Source organism: Trichechus manatus, unplaced genomic scaffold, assembly GCF_000243295.1.
Source record: "Trichechus manatus latirostris isolate Lorelei unplaced genomic scaffold, TriManLat1.0 scaffold00155, whole genome shotgun sequence".
Lineage (NCBI taxonomy): Eukaryota > Metazoa > Chordata > Mammalia > Sirenia > Trichechidae > Trichechus > Trichechus manatus.
In genome coordinates, this window is record NW_004444091.1 from 3,776,740 (window position 1) to 3,791,785 (window position 15,046).

A 15,046-nucleotide genomic window follows, 5' to 3' on the forward strand; every position below is an offset into this window, starting at 1 on the left:
TCTTTCTGATAAAGGGTTTTCATTAGATTCTATAAGTTCTCTTTTATATCGGGCAAAGATCTCTAAATCACTAGTCTAGTGTGTGCTTTCATCACAGGAATAGATAGCTAAAGGAACTCTTAAGAGGCCCAGGGTTCTTTGGCCTCTCATTGCCCAATTGCTCAAACAAGATAATGCCCACGTAATTTTATTATCAATGGGCACTGGGCTTGCAAATCTAAACGAGTGAAATGCTCCACATAGGAATACATATCCATGAGGTTCACAAATCCTACCTTTTCCAATGTCTTTGGTTGGAAAAGGGATTGATTGGTTAACTTTTAGAAACCAATTTTCAGTAAGAAAGTTGTTACAGATGGACAAATGTCCGAACCTGGTGGTATTCCACAGGGCAGGCAAAGAGCAAATAATTTATTTGGGTATGTGTTGATTGGTTTTTTTCTCAGGAAGATTGATTACATGTCAAATCCTCTAGTCAGGACATTATGAAATTGGGAATGGAGACAAACCCCAAGAAATTTGTTATATAGTTTTCTGGGCCTCGACAAAAAGGAGCTGTAAGTTTCTGTAAGTAAGAACTATTGGATAGAGGTGAATAATCTACCAGTTGTTCAGTGATTAGCGTTAGATTAAAACAAGGAATTTGAGGTTGGAATGCTAACTCACGAGGATGCCACAGCGTAACATGTATGGTGCGTTTGAAGGTGAGAGTGAAGTTAATCGTGGCTTCTGCTACTAGGCTATAATTGAAGATAGGAATAGTTAACGTTTGAGTTTGGATACCTGGACCTGGATGGAGTAAGGGTGACAAATCCAACATTCAGTTATATTACTGACACTAGCTACTGACTGAGCTAACCTGAAAAATGCATTGTCTTCCCAGGCATTAGTGGGGATTATTGAGAATAGAAAGAGAAAATTTAAGGAGAGCTTTATAATTAAAGAAGATAAACAATAAAGTAAAGGTGATAAAAATGATTATAATCATAAAATAGACCTCCTCAGTCATTTGCATAAAAATCTTACCAGGTAATAAATCTTAACTTGAACAATAAGGCTACTTTAAAAGTAATAAGTATTAGACAAAGGGCAACAATTTCAAGGACTTGCATTATCAAATTCACCAGGTAATAAGATCTACTTTATGTAGTAAGACAAATATTATAAGAAATCCAACCAGGAGAAAACAAAGTCAAAGACTTTGGCAGGCCAGACTGGTATGAAGTCTTGTTCCGTGTTCTTGGGTTAGCTGTCTATTTCTGTAATCATCTGTTTCTGGTCACCTGGGCCTTGGTACTTCAGTTTCAGTCCTTATGTAGGCTGGTAAGTCCAAAAAGAATATTTGTCCTTTTTTAATTGAGACAAGTGTACCCAAGTCTTGATACTCTCTAGTTTGGATGTACAAGAGTTAGTGAGGAGTACCAGGTAGAGTCCTTTCCAGTGAGGCTCTAATGAATTTTTTTGTTGGTGCCTCTTCCAATATACATAGTCCCCCAGAACAATATTGGAGGAATTCTGAAGTGGCAAATTTTTGTCATTAAAAGCCTCTTTAACCTGGGCATGGTATTTCTGGGAATATTCAACCAATGTCAGACAATATTTTAGTAAGTAAGCTTGAGCTATGTTAGGGTCAGTGTAGTGAATATGAGGAAGACGTACAGGCCTTCCAGTAATAATTTCATAAGGAGTAAGGCTGTGATAACAAAATGGAGATCTTAAGTTTGAAAGGACCAAGGAAAGAACCTTAGTCCAAGGTAATTTTAAAGATTCACATAACTTGGCTAATTCAATATTCATAATTCCGCTTGTTCTCTCCACTAAGCCACAAGGCTGAGGACCACAGGGATAAGTGTAGCCACTGATACATAGGAAATATGAGACAGTGTTCCTTAACAATTGGTCAGTAAAATAAGTTCCTCGGTAGATACAAAGGGTGTTTGGGCAACCCAAAGCTGGTATAATATTTTCAAGTAATTTCTTTGCCACAAAAGTGGCAGTGGCTATGTAACAAGAAAAAGCTTCTACCCAATGTGAGAAGTGACAAATCATAACAAGAACATATTTATAGCCATTTGAATGTGGTAGTTGTATAAAATCTATTTGTCATTCTAACATAGGACCAAGAGGTAATGGATATTTTCCAGGGGGAGGTTTAAGAGGCTTGCCTGGATTATGGCCAGAGTGGACAGAGCAGTGAGAATTTATGTATTCTGCCGCCTCAAAGAATTTTCTCCACCAATCTTTCTTTAAAATTTCAATCATCCTTGACCTGGAACTGAAACCATTCCTGCAGACCACCTTCCAGCCAAACAATAGTCAAGCTCATAAAATAATAACACCAGAGAGGAACGTGCTCCTTAGAACTATCAATTATAGGGGAACAAAAGGGCAATATTTTCCCAAAAGCAAAGATGAGAAAGCAGGAAGGAGTAGGAAATCAGGAAGAAAGGAAACAGGGAAACCAGGGTGGAAATGGGGAGAGTGCTGTCACATTGTGGGGAATAAAACCAAAGCCATGAAACACTTTATGTACAAATTATCAAATGGGAATCTAATTTTCTCTGTAAATTTTCACCTAATACACACACACACACAAAAGATGCAACCCGTATGGAATGCTAACTAGTAGCCATGGGAAAAATAACGCATGGATAATATCTTTTTAAAAAATATTATTTTTTTAAATTGTCTTATCTTGTCCAAGGTGGGAGCCGTTATGTAAAGCTCATACTGTGGGAATATGTCAATGTTTGGCCAAAATTAATTTTCCATTAGCCCCAGATGATAATTTGGTATTAGGGTCTTGATAGCATTCTTCTTGCCCCTATTTTTCTCTTTCCTTGGGTAAAACTATTTGTTGGTGCTTTTTAAGACATTCTGGGATTAGATAAGAATGGTTGTAATAGTTCATAAACAAATCAGGGTAGTCTCCATTATCAGTCCTCATAAGAGTGGAGAAAAGTAGAGAGGCTATCTGCTGAGGAATTTGATTATATAACTTAGGATACTATTCCTTAAATTCTTTAATTCTCATTTCTCTGTCATGGTTAACTTATAATAATAATAATACTTTTTAAAAGTGAAAGACTTGATAGGAATTAATTATAAAAGTAATACAAAGCCAAATAAAGTCAATTTAAAAACAAAGAATTTCAGATGAAAATATCTCTAAACATAATGATTTACTCTGTTTTTAAAGAGGGCTTTGGATATAACATAAAATCTTAAGACATAACATTGAATAGTCAGGATATACTAAGAATATACTAAGATTAAGTCTATAAACATCTAAATAGTAACAAAAAACTCTATGGGTAAACAATATGTATTCTCTAGTTAAAACCATTGGTCTTCCTGACTCTAGATTCAAAGGAAATAAAGCTTTGATCAAGTTAGCAATTGAAATAATAAAATTATCACATAATATTGCGTCTTTCCAAGACGTTGCCAGGAGTTTATCATAGGTCACTGAAGAACAATACTTGGGTTATTTAACTAAAGATTTTAAAGGTAACAACTTTAGCTTTTTTAAAGCCAAGCAACTTGGTTTCTTAGTCAAGGGTATAAAAATTAACATAAATTCAGAGACACAGAACTTTTGCCTTCTAGGCAGATTGCACGGAATAAACAGTAAATTAAGGAAACAAAACTATTAAAGTTGAACAAACTTTGTTAGAATTTTAACATATTTAATAGCTTTTTAAATTCAGGGATTTATTTTGTTGAACCCTTGCCTTCAAGGCAGATTGAACAAAGAACAAAATTAACTCTTCAACTCAGTAATCAAGGAAAATTTTGTTAACAGTGAGAAATTCAATTCTTTGTTATGGACATTCAAGCTCTGAAAAATTTTTATAAATTAACCCATTAAACTTTTAGTTGCAGCAAATAAGAACTTAACTATATTAAATAAATTCTCTTTTTATAAACCTTTTAAATTTTTGTTTTTATTATATATCTCTTACAGTACAACATTTTAATTGGCAAAAATGAACATATTCATTACTAAATTGAAATATCAGTATATCTTTTTTGCAGCATAAAAAGCAAGAGCCTATAAACTTTAATTATAATGACTATTAATTCAATTTGATATTAGTAAGTTACTTTAAAAGTTTGGAAATTAATTTAAGCCTCTATATTATAAAACATAATTACTGTTGAAGTAAAAGCAGTTTTTCTTGGAAAAGAACTGAGAATTTCAGACAACCCCATACAAAACACCAGAGATGGCCTTCAACTTGACACAAAAACTCAAACAGCAGTATTGTAGATTAGAGGTGAGCTTCTCAAAACAAACCAAAATAGAAAGGCTACATTTTCCCAAAGTGATGACTGAGATTTTAAATTACCTCAAATATTTTCAGCTTATAGTGTTTTTGAACATGAACCCTAAACCAGGGTCCTCGGAGGGGGAAAATCCAGGCTCATTTATGAAAGATGTTAAGAATTAGGTTGAAACTTTGGTTTCTCAGAGTCAAATAAAAATTTTAGCAGGGAATCGATCTTCTGGGATTCCTATGCAACAACCATACAAAACCTGGTTTCATTTCTTCTGAACTTATTTTGCCAGCTAGAGATCTAGTCTCTTATTTGAAAATATACTAGTCCCTCTAATTGGAAAGTGCTTTGAAGTGGCTACTGATTTTTTAAATTACCTTTGGTCAAGTGATGTTAACTATGAGCTGGCACATTCTCCTGCAAATGGTCATTACTTATTTTCTTGTGAAATTTGGTGATTCCCACCCAAACATGTACTGCAAATAAAAGTGGAGCACTATTCTCGATTGCCTAGGGGACAAAAAGTCATACAGAGCACAACTTTCAGTTTTTTCTGAGTCACAAAAACCTAGAGAGGAACATCGCATGATTTGGATAATGTTTTCCTTGGACTAATGTGTAACTTTGTTGCACAAGAGTTTGCTTGTAGGTGGCAGGCAGCCTAGTGTTTTGGCCTGTCTCATGACCACTTTATCCTGTTATGGGAATCTGTAATGCTTGTGATGAGTGCTGGAGACTGCCCTAATTGTTTTTACTCGTCAACCCATGCCTGAATTTTGCAGCTTTTTGTGACCCAAAGCACTTTGAAAGTAGAATTTCCTCCATAGTTGATGAGGCTTTAATGAGTAGAATAACCTCCATCTAGACAAAATCGTGTACCAATTCTAGGATAAATTAAAGAGAAAATAAATCCAGACAAAAATGAAAGAGAAAATAATCTTCAATAAAGCTCAGAAAACTCTATGTAAAGAGGGCAGAGGTCAGATCCAAGAAGGGCTTACCTGAAGTGTCTCAGGAGGAAACCCAAGGAAGTGGTGAGCCGAGAGGCTCCTGCTGGTATCTGGGCTCGAGTTTCCGAACCTTCTTGGGGTTGCCCCAGTAGCTCTCCTTCTGATCCCACTTCTGACACCAAGAAATGTTGTAGAGCAAAAACAGCAGAATTTGGTTGAAATTAAAACTAAAGAGCTTTTCAAGGGAAAGATTAGTCCAAATGACTAATGGATCACAACTACCACAGCCTCCACCAGACTGAGTAGCACAACTGGATGGTGCCCATTTACTACCACCAACTGCTCTGACAAGGATCACAATAGAGGGTCCAGGACAGAGCTGGAGAAAAATGTAGAACAAAATTCTAACTCACAAAAAAAATGACCAGGCTTCCTGGTCTGACAGAAACTGGAGAAACCCTGGGAGTATGGCCCCTGGATGCCCTTTTAACTAAGTAAGTAAGTCACTCCTGAAGTTCACCCTTCAGCCAAAGATTAGACAGGCCCATAAAACAGAATAAAACTAAATGGGCACACCAACCCAGGGGCAAGGACAAGAAGGCAGGAGGGGACAGGAAAGCTGGTAATGGGGAACACAAGTTTGGGAAGGTAAGAGTGCTGATATGTTGTGGGGTTGGCAACCAAAGTCACAAAACAATATGTGTATTAATTGTTAATGAGAAAGTAATTTGCTCTGTAAACCCTCATCTAAAGTACAATAACACACACACACTTATCATACAACCCAGAAATTGCACTCCTGGGCAATTATGTTCACACAAAACTTACATCTGCACAAAAATCTGTGTGTGTGTGTGTGTGTGTATATATATATGTATATATATACATATATAAAGAGGTTTTATTGAGAGACAAAGCAATTTGTAAATTGGGAATCACAAGGTCCAGAGGATTCTGAACTAAGTGATCCAAGGAGGATCAGGGAATTTTTATAAGAAAACACAAGGAACTTCAGTAAAAATTCAGTAATTGCTTGACATTTAGGTAATAGTTACAAAATTGGGTGAAGGTACATCTGATTGGTAGGAAGTTACATACGTGTCTAAATTTTGTTTTTAAGTTACAAAGTAATCATTAAATTGGGTACATCTGACCTCAAAACAATCATGAGAACCCTCATTGCCGTGACTTCAGGGAGGATATGTGTAATTCTGAGGTTTATCTTGAGTAAGTATCTGTTCTGAGAATTGTTATGGATTCTGTTTCCTGAACAGGGAGCGTTCTTCAGGAAGCAAACCCTTTAAGCAAACAAAATCACATTCTTCTCTAAAACTATTTATCAAGTAATTTTCTCAGGATACAGTGCAGAGTTACAGAAATTTCGGGCTGCATTCTTGATGCAGAAGTTACTTTTGATTCAAAATGGAGTTTTAGTCTCAGGCCTTAGCATAACTACCATCTTAGGTCAGCAGTCCTAAGTTAATTTGGGGTGCTCTTACTCAGAGGCAAGAGAGGGCAGGCTAAGGAGACCAGCTGTTGAGAGCTCAGATCCAGGCTCCTTCTGAAAGATTGGGAGAGTATGTGATATGAGAATTGATCTGCCAGGGAAATTAGCATTGATGATGATGAAGACAAAAGAATGAAGAAGCAGTCTTAGTTGTATGAGGGCAATACAAATTTCACTCATTATATGAACAGTTTCCATTTATTCCTAACTACTCCACAGTGTCATATGTCACACACATTACATCATTAAGAGGAAGTGCTATACATTCCACTGATTATAAACTAACACCTTTTTAGGTACTTGCAGATCTCAAAACTCATCACTTTATGTTCATGTTCAGAGCTTTTAAAAAGGAAGGACCATTGTGCCCCATCCCATGGAGAGATGCAGTGAGAGCCAGAAGAGGCAGGGGAGCAAATGCTAGGTGTCAGTACATGCTAGAAAGGCTGGCTTCAAAATGTTCTCTCCAACAGCTTGAAATCATACTAATTATACATTTGTTCAGGTTAATAAATATCAGAAAAATCTGACTAGGAAACCCACAGTTAACAGCCGTGAAAAGCTACAAGGAGTTTTGGCGCTAAATTGGCCAGCCTGTGCAAAGTAGAGCCGGGAGTGTTCACGCCAGATGAGCTTGCAGGGTGAGCTGGAAGGGGCCTTCCTCGTCAGGTCTGGGGAGGAGGCCTGGATTCGATTTAGCTTTGAAAGATTTGTGAGAAAACAGCCAACATTTCGACTTTCCTTCAAAATTTGTTCACCTGGATGAGTTTTTTATTATTATTATTTATTCTTATTAGAAAATATTTTTATTTAAAAAAAGAAAACCAGTGGGAAGGCAGGCTAACCTCTGCTACCCTAATATCATGTGTCTTTATTTGTACAAAAATCAAAGCCCTATGGGAAGTTGAATTTGTAATGTAGACAGTGCCTGAGCATGAATTCGATCACTGTTCAGTAGGGGATGGAAGACAGGAGGGGCCCACGTCTGTCTATGTGGGTGTCCCCAGCCTGTAGTCTATTTAGGACCACGTGGGGCCTTCAGTCTTGACTCAGCAAGTGTCTGTGTTGGGGAGGGAGCAGGTGTGGGGCTCCTCAATTATCAATCTCCAACGTGACGTTATTCATGCTGTAACCATTTGAAACTGGATTCATGAAAAACTTGAGAAGCATGGTGGCTGTACTCATAGATGGGGGCAAGCCTTTTGCCAGGATGAAGACTGTCACCTGGGATTATGTTGTTAAAGTCCACCAAGAAAACCTCTAGGGCAATTTCTCACCTAAGTATGTCCATGTAGCCTACACTTCTCTGGCTTTGGGAACATACAGGATTTGTAGGTATATGGGCAATTTGAAGTATATTGGTTTCCCCACTGTCCATCCCAGGAAAAGTGAAGGACTTGTAGGGTTGGACTGAAGAGTGAACAAGCATACTTGTGCTCAGCTATGTTACTGTTAGCTAATGTTATTTTCAGTACAGCATAATCAACCAAACACTGATGCCATGGTGTGTGATAAGGAATTTGGCTAGCCTTTGTCTCTGGTTCCTGGGAGGTAGCCTCTAAATTCTTGAAATTTCCCAAGTGATAGGTGTGTCTTTATTATTCATTGTGGGCCCCTGTCATGGATTGAATTGTGTCCCCCAAAATTGTATGTCAACTTGGCTAGGCCATGATTCCCAGTATTGTGTGAATTGTCCAACATTTTGTCATTTGATGAAATTCTCCTATGTGTTGTAAATCCTATCACTATGATGTAATGAGATGGATTAGTGGCAGATGAGATCTACGAGATTAGTGACTTAAGCCAATCTCTTTTGAGATATAAAAGAGAGAAGCGAGCAGAGAGACATGGGGACCTTATACCACCAAGAAAGCAGTGCTGGGAGCAGAGCGCATTCTTTGGACCTGAGGTTCCTGCACTGATGCTCCCAGACCAAGGGAAGACTGATGACAAGGATCTTCCTCCACAGCTGACAGAGAGAAAGCCTTCCCCTGGAGCTGGCACCCTAAATTTGGACTTCTGGCCTATTGGACTGTGAGAGATAAACTTCTCTTTGTTAAAGCCATCCACTTGTGGTATTTTTGTTATAGCAGCACTAGATGACTAAGACAGCCCCTCAGACCACTTATGTTAATTTATGCTTGTGAAATGATTCAGGGTGGGGGATGGCCTTCCCAGAAAGACCAGTCATGTGATTAGAGGAGTGGAGCTTTGGGTCATGTGGTATCAGCCCAACCTCTGGGAAGGAGGGGGCTGTGGATTGAGTTCAATCATATGGCTAATGATTCAATCAATCATGCCTATGTAACAAAGCCTTGATAAAAACGCTGGACACAGGAAGCTTGGGTGAGCTTCCCTAAGAATATTTTGCATATTAGCACACACTGATGTGATGGGAGGGTGACACATTCTGACTCCACGGGGAGAAGACACAGAAGCTTCATGTTTGGGACCCTCCTAGACCTCAACCTATGTATCTTTCCCTTAGGCTAGCTCTGATTTGCATCCTTTTGCTAATAAAGCTGCAATCATAAGTATAGCACTTCTCCTGTGTTCTGTGAGTAATTCTAATTAATTATTAAACCTGAGGGAATGTGGAAATTCCTGAATTTGTAGGTAGGTGGTCAGAAGTGAGGGTGACTTGGGGATCTCCAAGTTTGCAGCTTCTGTCTAAAGCAAGGGCAGTCTTGTGGAAGATGGTGCACTTAACCTGTGAAGTTTAGCCCATCTCTGGGTAGTTGGTGTCAGAAGTCATTGCACATGGCTTTCCTGGCTTCATACTCAATTAACGAGAGTCACCGATGTGACACACACACACACAATGAAGCTCTTTGCAACCCATAAGATAAACTGGCACAAAATAACCTTAAACACATGAAGCGGTAACAGGCTTTGCAAGGTCAAACGTGGGTATCCCCATCAGATCCGCTGGTTCACTAGTTTGCATTCTTATGTAAGCCCCTGGCATGGAGCCATTGTTGTCCACTACTATAAAACCTCTGCCGTCCCATTGCGGGGCGCGGAGATCTGCTCTGGTCCTGCAGCCACCCAGGACTTGCCTCGTCTGTAAGTCTCCCTAATATACTTCTTTGCTGCCACGCTGGAGTTGCCTGCCTCTTCTTTGGTCTCTTAGCACCCTCCATTTTTGGAGACAAATTTCACAATACTGGTTGATGCCTGGACAACTCAAAAAGCCATATGGCTTTATCAGAGACATTAAAATGACAACTATAGTTACTTCCAGACTTGTGTTAATCCCATTTTCTATATAAAGTTTCAAGCAAACCCAATGTAAGACCGGCTGTAGATGCTATTGTGGTACTCTTTGCAGTAGGTCCTGACAGAGTCTGGACTTCGTCAGATTGACTAGGTTCAAATCCCAGCTATACCACTAACTGGAGTTGTGTGATCTTAGGCTAGTTATCTAACATCTCAGAATCTACATTTCTTCATCTGTAAAATTAAGGTTAATATTTATTCCAGAGATTTATTCAGGGGATTGAGATAAATCCACATAAGGCACATGGTAGGTTTTCAAAGAAAATGTTTAGTGACTCTCCCTACATACAGAACAAAATTCTAAGACCAGATTCTCAGCTCTGTTACATCTCAGATATGACTGAATATTTTTATACCTTAATTTTCTCATCTGTAAAATGAAGTTATCTCCTGTGAAGATTAATGAGAGATCTATGAAGGTTTTAGCAGAATGCCTGGCACATAGTGGGTAGGTCCTAGTATTCTTGGCAGATGGTTAGTTCAGCCTCTACTTGAATACCTTCAGTAATAGGAAACTTTCTCATCACTTCTAAAGCCAAAAGGGATCTTTGAGAGATTATTTAGTGTAGTCCATCTCTTTTTACACAGAATATATTTAATTTCATCATATAAACTAGAACTTTACCAACAGAAAATGTGATTTGAAGGTACATACAATAAAAGATCAAATCAAGCACACACCATGGAATAATCATACCAATAAAATATGTTCAGGATTTCCATTAACAATAGTGTGCGAATTTTTGGTTGTTTGTTGATAAGCAATACAGGAAATTTTAAAGAAAAACTTAAAATTGACAAGACAATAAACTAGTTCTTTCTACCATTTGGGAGGAAAAAAACTACCAATATTCAATTTTATTATGGAATACATTGACCTAGGTAATGAAACATCCATAAAAAAATAGTTTGGGAACCACTGTCAGTGGCCAACCCTAATTTTACTCATCTGTTCATAAAATGATTTCCATTATAAACACATGCAGACATTTGAAGTTAGAAAGGAATACAATATTTGAATTAGTAGTAAAAGGTCTTAATTACAGAGTTTAAAAAGAAACACGGCCTTATTTTCAAAAGTACACACTAAGCCCCAACTAGGCTATTGCCAAATATAAAATCTTTGGAATCTACTTTAACATGTTACATAGCATTCCTAACTCAAGCAAACTATGAGCATTTGCAGAGTTTAGCTCCTAAAGGTCCCAAGTAGGAAACCGCCGGGAATAAAGAACTCATAATAAAGAGCAGGTGGAAGCAAGTGGGCAGGCCTGTAGGCTTTCCTGAAGAATTTGGCCTGAACTGGAAGAAACAAGCTTAACCCTGGGCGTTGAGATTTTAGATGTACAATAGCTGTGCTGAGTTTACTTACAAAATCAGGATGTTAAAAAAAAATTTAGAGGAAGCTTCTGTGTAATTAATTAGATGGGATTCATAAATTCTGGAAAAATTTGGACTCTCCAACTGATGTAACAATATCAACAGAAAAGAGGGCCTCAGGTCTCCTCCCCTATTTACCAGTCCCCAGAGCCACAAGCCATGCAGCTAAGACTGTCTCAGCTCCTAATTTAAGGAGCTCACCTCTTTGATTTTTTGAGACAAGTTCCTAAAGGGAATGCCCATTGTGTACAGATGTTCCCATAGTAACTCATGGAGTTAGCACAAAGTAGTTGATCATGGCACTCAAACACTTCATATTCTTGGTGTCACTAATTTCCATGTATCCCAAAGGATACAGTAATTTACAATTTCCCAGAAGCACATTTGAATCTTGGGTGCATGAAAGCAGAGGACAAGATAAAGCTAACTGCCTAGCACAACTATTTTAACATAGCTGTTTTTTCTGTATCAGTTCACACGTGGTATGCTTTTTGTACATTTCATAAAAAGGGCACTGTGACAGTATTTCCAATTTGGGGACACAGAAAGTACCCAGATACAGCTCTCCAAATGCCATGATTTACTTTTCAACATTTTGTCATACGGTAGTTACTTCATCAGCAGTGATTCTTGCTGCTGACGGTGTACTTCCTGCATTTGTCCTCTAAATGATTGGCCGGGGAGTCCCAGTTTTAATGTTCTGAATTATGAGTTTTATCTGCCTATGTTCTTGTTGTGCCTCTGGTAATAAAGGCTTTGCTTAAAGCGCTGACTGGGAAGTGAAAAGGGAACTGCAGTTTTTTTTAGGTCTTGGAGCACTCTATAGGTATCAAGCACTGCTAAGCATTTTGCATGCATCCCTGACGATCAGACTATGTGAGGTAGGGACTTATCTCCATTTTAGGGGTAAAGACAGAGACCTAAAAACAGGCTGTCACTTGCCCAAGGCCACAGAGCCAGTCAGCAAGGACTTGAACCCAGGTGTACTGGACTCCTGAACTATCAGGCACGTATCACCTGCTTTTAACAAGTCATAAATCTCTACCCTTAAGGAGTTCAAGAAAACAAACTTTGTGTATTCCTATCTTCCTATCACTGCCATACAAATTACTCCACTTAGCGGCTTTAAACAAGTTTCTGGAGGTCAGAAGCCTGGCACACTGTGGCTGGATTCAGGACCTTTTCCAAGATGGGCAGAATTCATTTCCGTCTCATGCTTTCCATGTATTTGGTCCCTCTATCTTCAAGACAGCAATGGCGTGTTGAGTCCTCCTCCAAGTCTGTCCTCCTCTTCTGCTTTTAAAAGTTCATGTGATTACACTGGACCCATACAGATAATCTAGGACAGTATCTATTTTAGTAACTTTAATTACATCTACAAAGCCCCTTCTGCCACGTAACACCAGATGTAAAACCAGGAGAGCAAAGGTCACGGTGCCAAAACGCTGCCTATCAGTTTGTTTACCCTCTCCTCTCAGAATCCTTCCTGTACACCTACAGACCCCCAAAGCAAAATGCCCTCCCTTCAAAAATGCAGCACAGTACTCTGCTAGGTGGTTAACTAATTACAGCAGTTAGACTGGGTCTCACCCAAATACGAATTAACACGTTTGTACTTTTATAGGTAGGCAGTATGAACTCACCCAGTGGTTCTGCAGAAAGGCCTGGCAACCTGCTTTCATAAAGATTACCAAAACCAAAAACCCGTTGTCAATTCTAACTCATAGCCACCCTATGGGCAGTGTAGAACTCCCCCATAGGGTTTCCACGGAACAGCTGGTGGATTTGAACTGCTGACCTTTTGGTTAGCAGCCAAGCTCTTACCTACCACACCACCAGGGCTCCTTCATAAAAATTACAGCCAAGAAAACCCTATGGAGTATTTCTACTCTGTAACACATGGGGTCTCCATGAATTAGAACCAACTTGAAGGCAATGTTTTTTTTTTTTAATTTGTACTTTAAGAAATATTAGTTACCTAACTGGTAGATCATAGCAAAGAAGAATTTTTACCTGGAACCAGGGTGAGGAGGATCTATTTGTGGTTACCCCACTCACTTCGTACTCCCTTACGGAACAGAAACTGTGAAGGTGGTATTAACTATACCCCTCCCATTCCCACGTTCTCATCCTTTCTAGTGCTTAGGAGTCCAGACTCACTAAATGTCTTCATTTGGGAACTGCAGCAATGTGGATTATGAAAAATGCCAAGTATAAAATCTTATACATTTAGAAAATTATAGCATGCACAAGCGCTTAAAGTACTTTAAATCACAGTTCAAGCAGATCAAGAATTTTGCTTAAAACCTTATTCATATTTTGAGAAGCAAATCTCATTCAGTCCAGTCAGCTGTTCCTTGGTTCTACTTAGCACATATCCTAGTGCAACCTTGTTTCAGTGAATCACTAAAGCTCCCCGTCAAATAATATAATGACATGATACAAACTAAGAATACTTCTTCTTCTCTAACAATAATAGGATAAATAGATAATAAAATCAGGGCCATCCCACAGATTGTGTGATAAAGTAAATATAGAGAAACATTAATTGCAGAATCTAGGTGGTGGATATAAGACTTGTCCATTGTGCAATTATTTAACTTTCCTGCATGTTTGAAAATTTTCTTATAAAATGTTGTCAAAAAAGAATCATCACCACAAATTCAGCCATAGGTACCAAAGCCAGGATCACATTTCTTATTCCCATCTCAAATCATATACTTCATAGGTCATTTTGTCATGACTCCCCATATATTCTCCATTCTTAATTCCCAAGGTATTATTCACGTTGCTTCCCTACCCTGGACTCTTTCTTTTTAGGTGCCCAAATGCAACCCATTCTTCTGGGCCCAGTTCAAGTTCTATTAAAAAAATCCTTCCTTTCTCCGAAGTGCTACTGTACTTATCTGAGCTGTACTATTTAAAATATGGTTCTGGAATTATTTTAAATGATTTTTAGGTGCAACAATATATATTTTTTTAAGTTTGCTCTTAGTGATACACATTAAAGTGTTGGAAACCCTGGTGGTGTAGTGGTTAAGAGTTCAGCTACTAACCAAAAGGTCAACAGTTCGAATCCACCAGGAGCTCCTTGGAAACCTATGGAGCAGTTCTACTCTGTCCTATAGGGTCACTATGAGCACAGGAATTGACCTGACAACAATGGGTATTAAAGTGTTATAGATGAAATATGATGGCTGCGACATGCTTTAAAATAATCCAGTAGAAGGGGTGGAGTATAGATTAAACAAGATTGACCATAATTGTGGAAGCTGGGCTGCAAGTACACCAGGGGTAACACCAGGGGAGCAAAGGTCAAAGGTTCATTACACTATTCTTTTATGTGTTAAGTTTTCCATTACAAAACAAAACATAAATACTAGGAACAGAGTCGAATAACGACATTATCAAAATATTTGAAGTATTTGAAGTAGTCATCTACAAAATTCTAATAAAACTTCCCTATTTAAGGAAGGTCTGTTGATCATTATGCCTTCTCTTCTATTGCTGCTTTGGTTTCTGAGTACTAAAACCTCACACAGGGACAATTGTGGGTCTTGACTCATCAATACAGAAACTTCTTCAAAATATGTGCCCAGAGAAACTAACAAAACCTGTACAAGGAAAGGTCATGGAGGCCCCATGGACA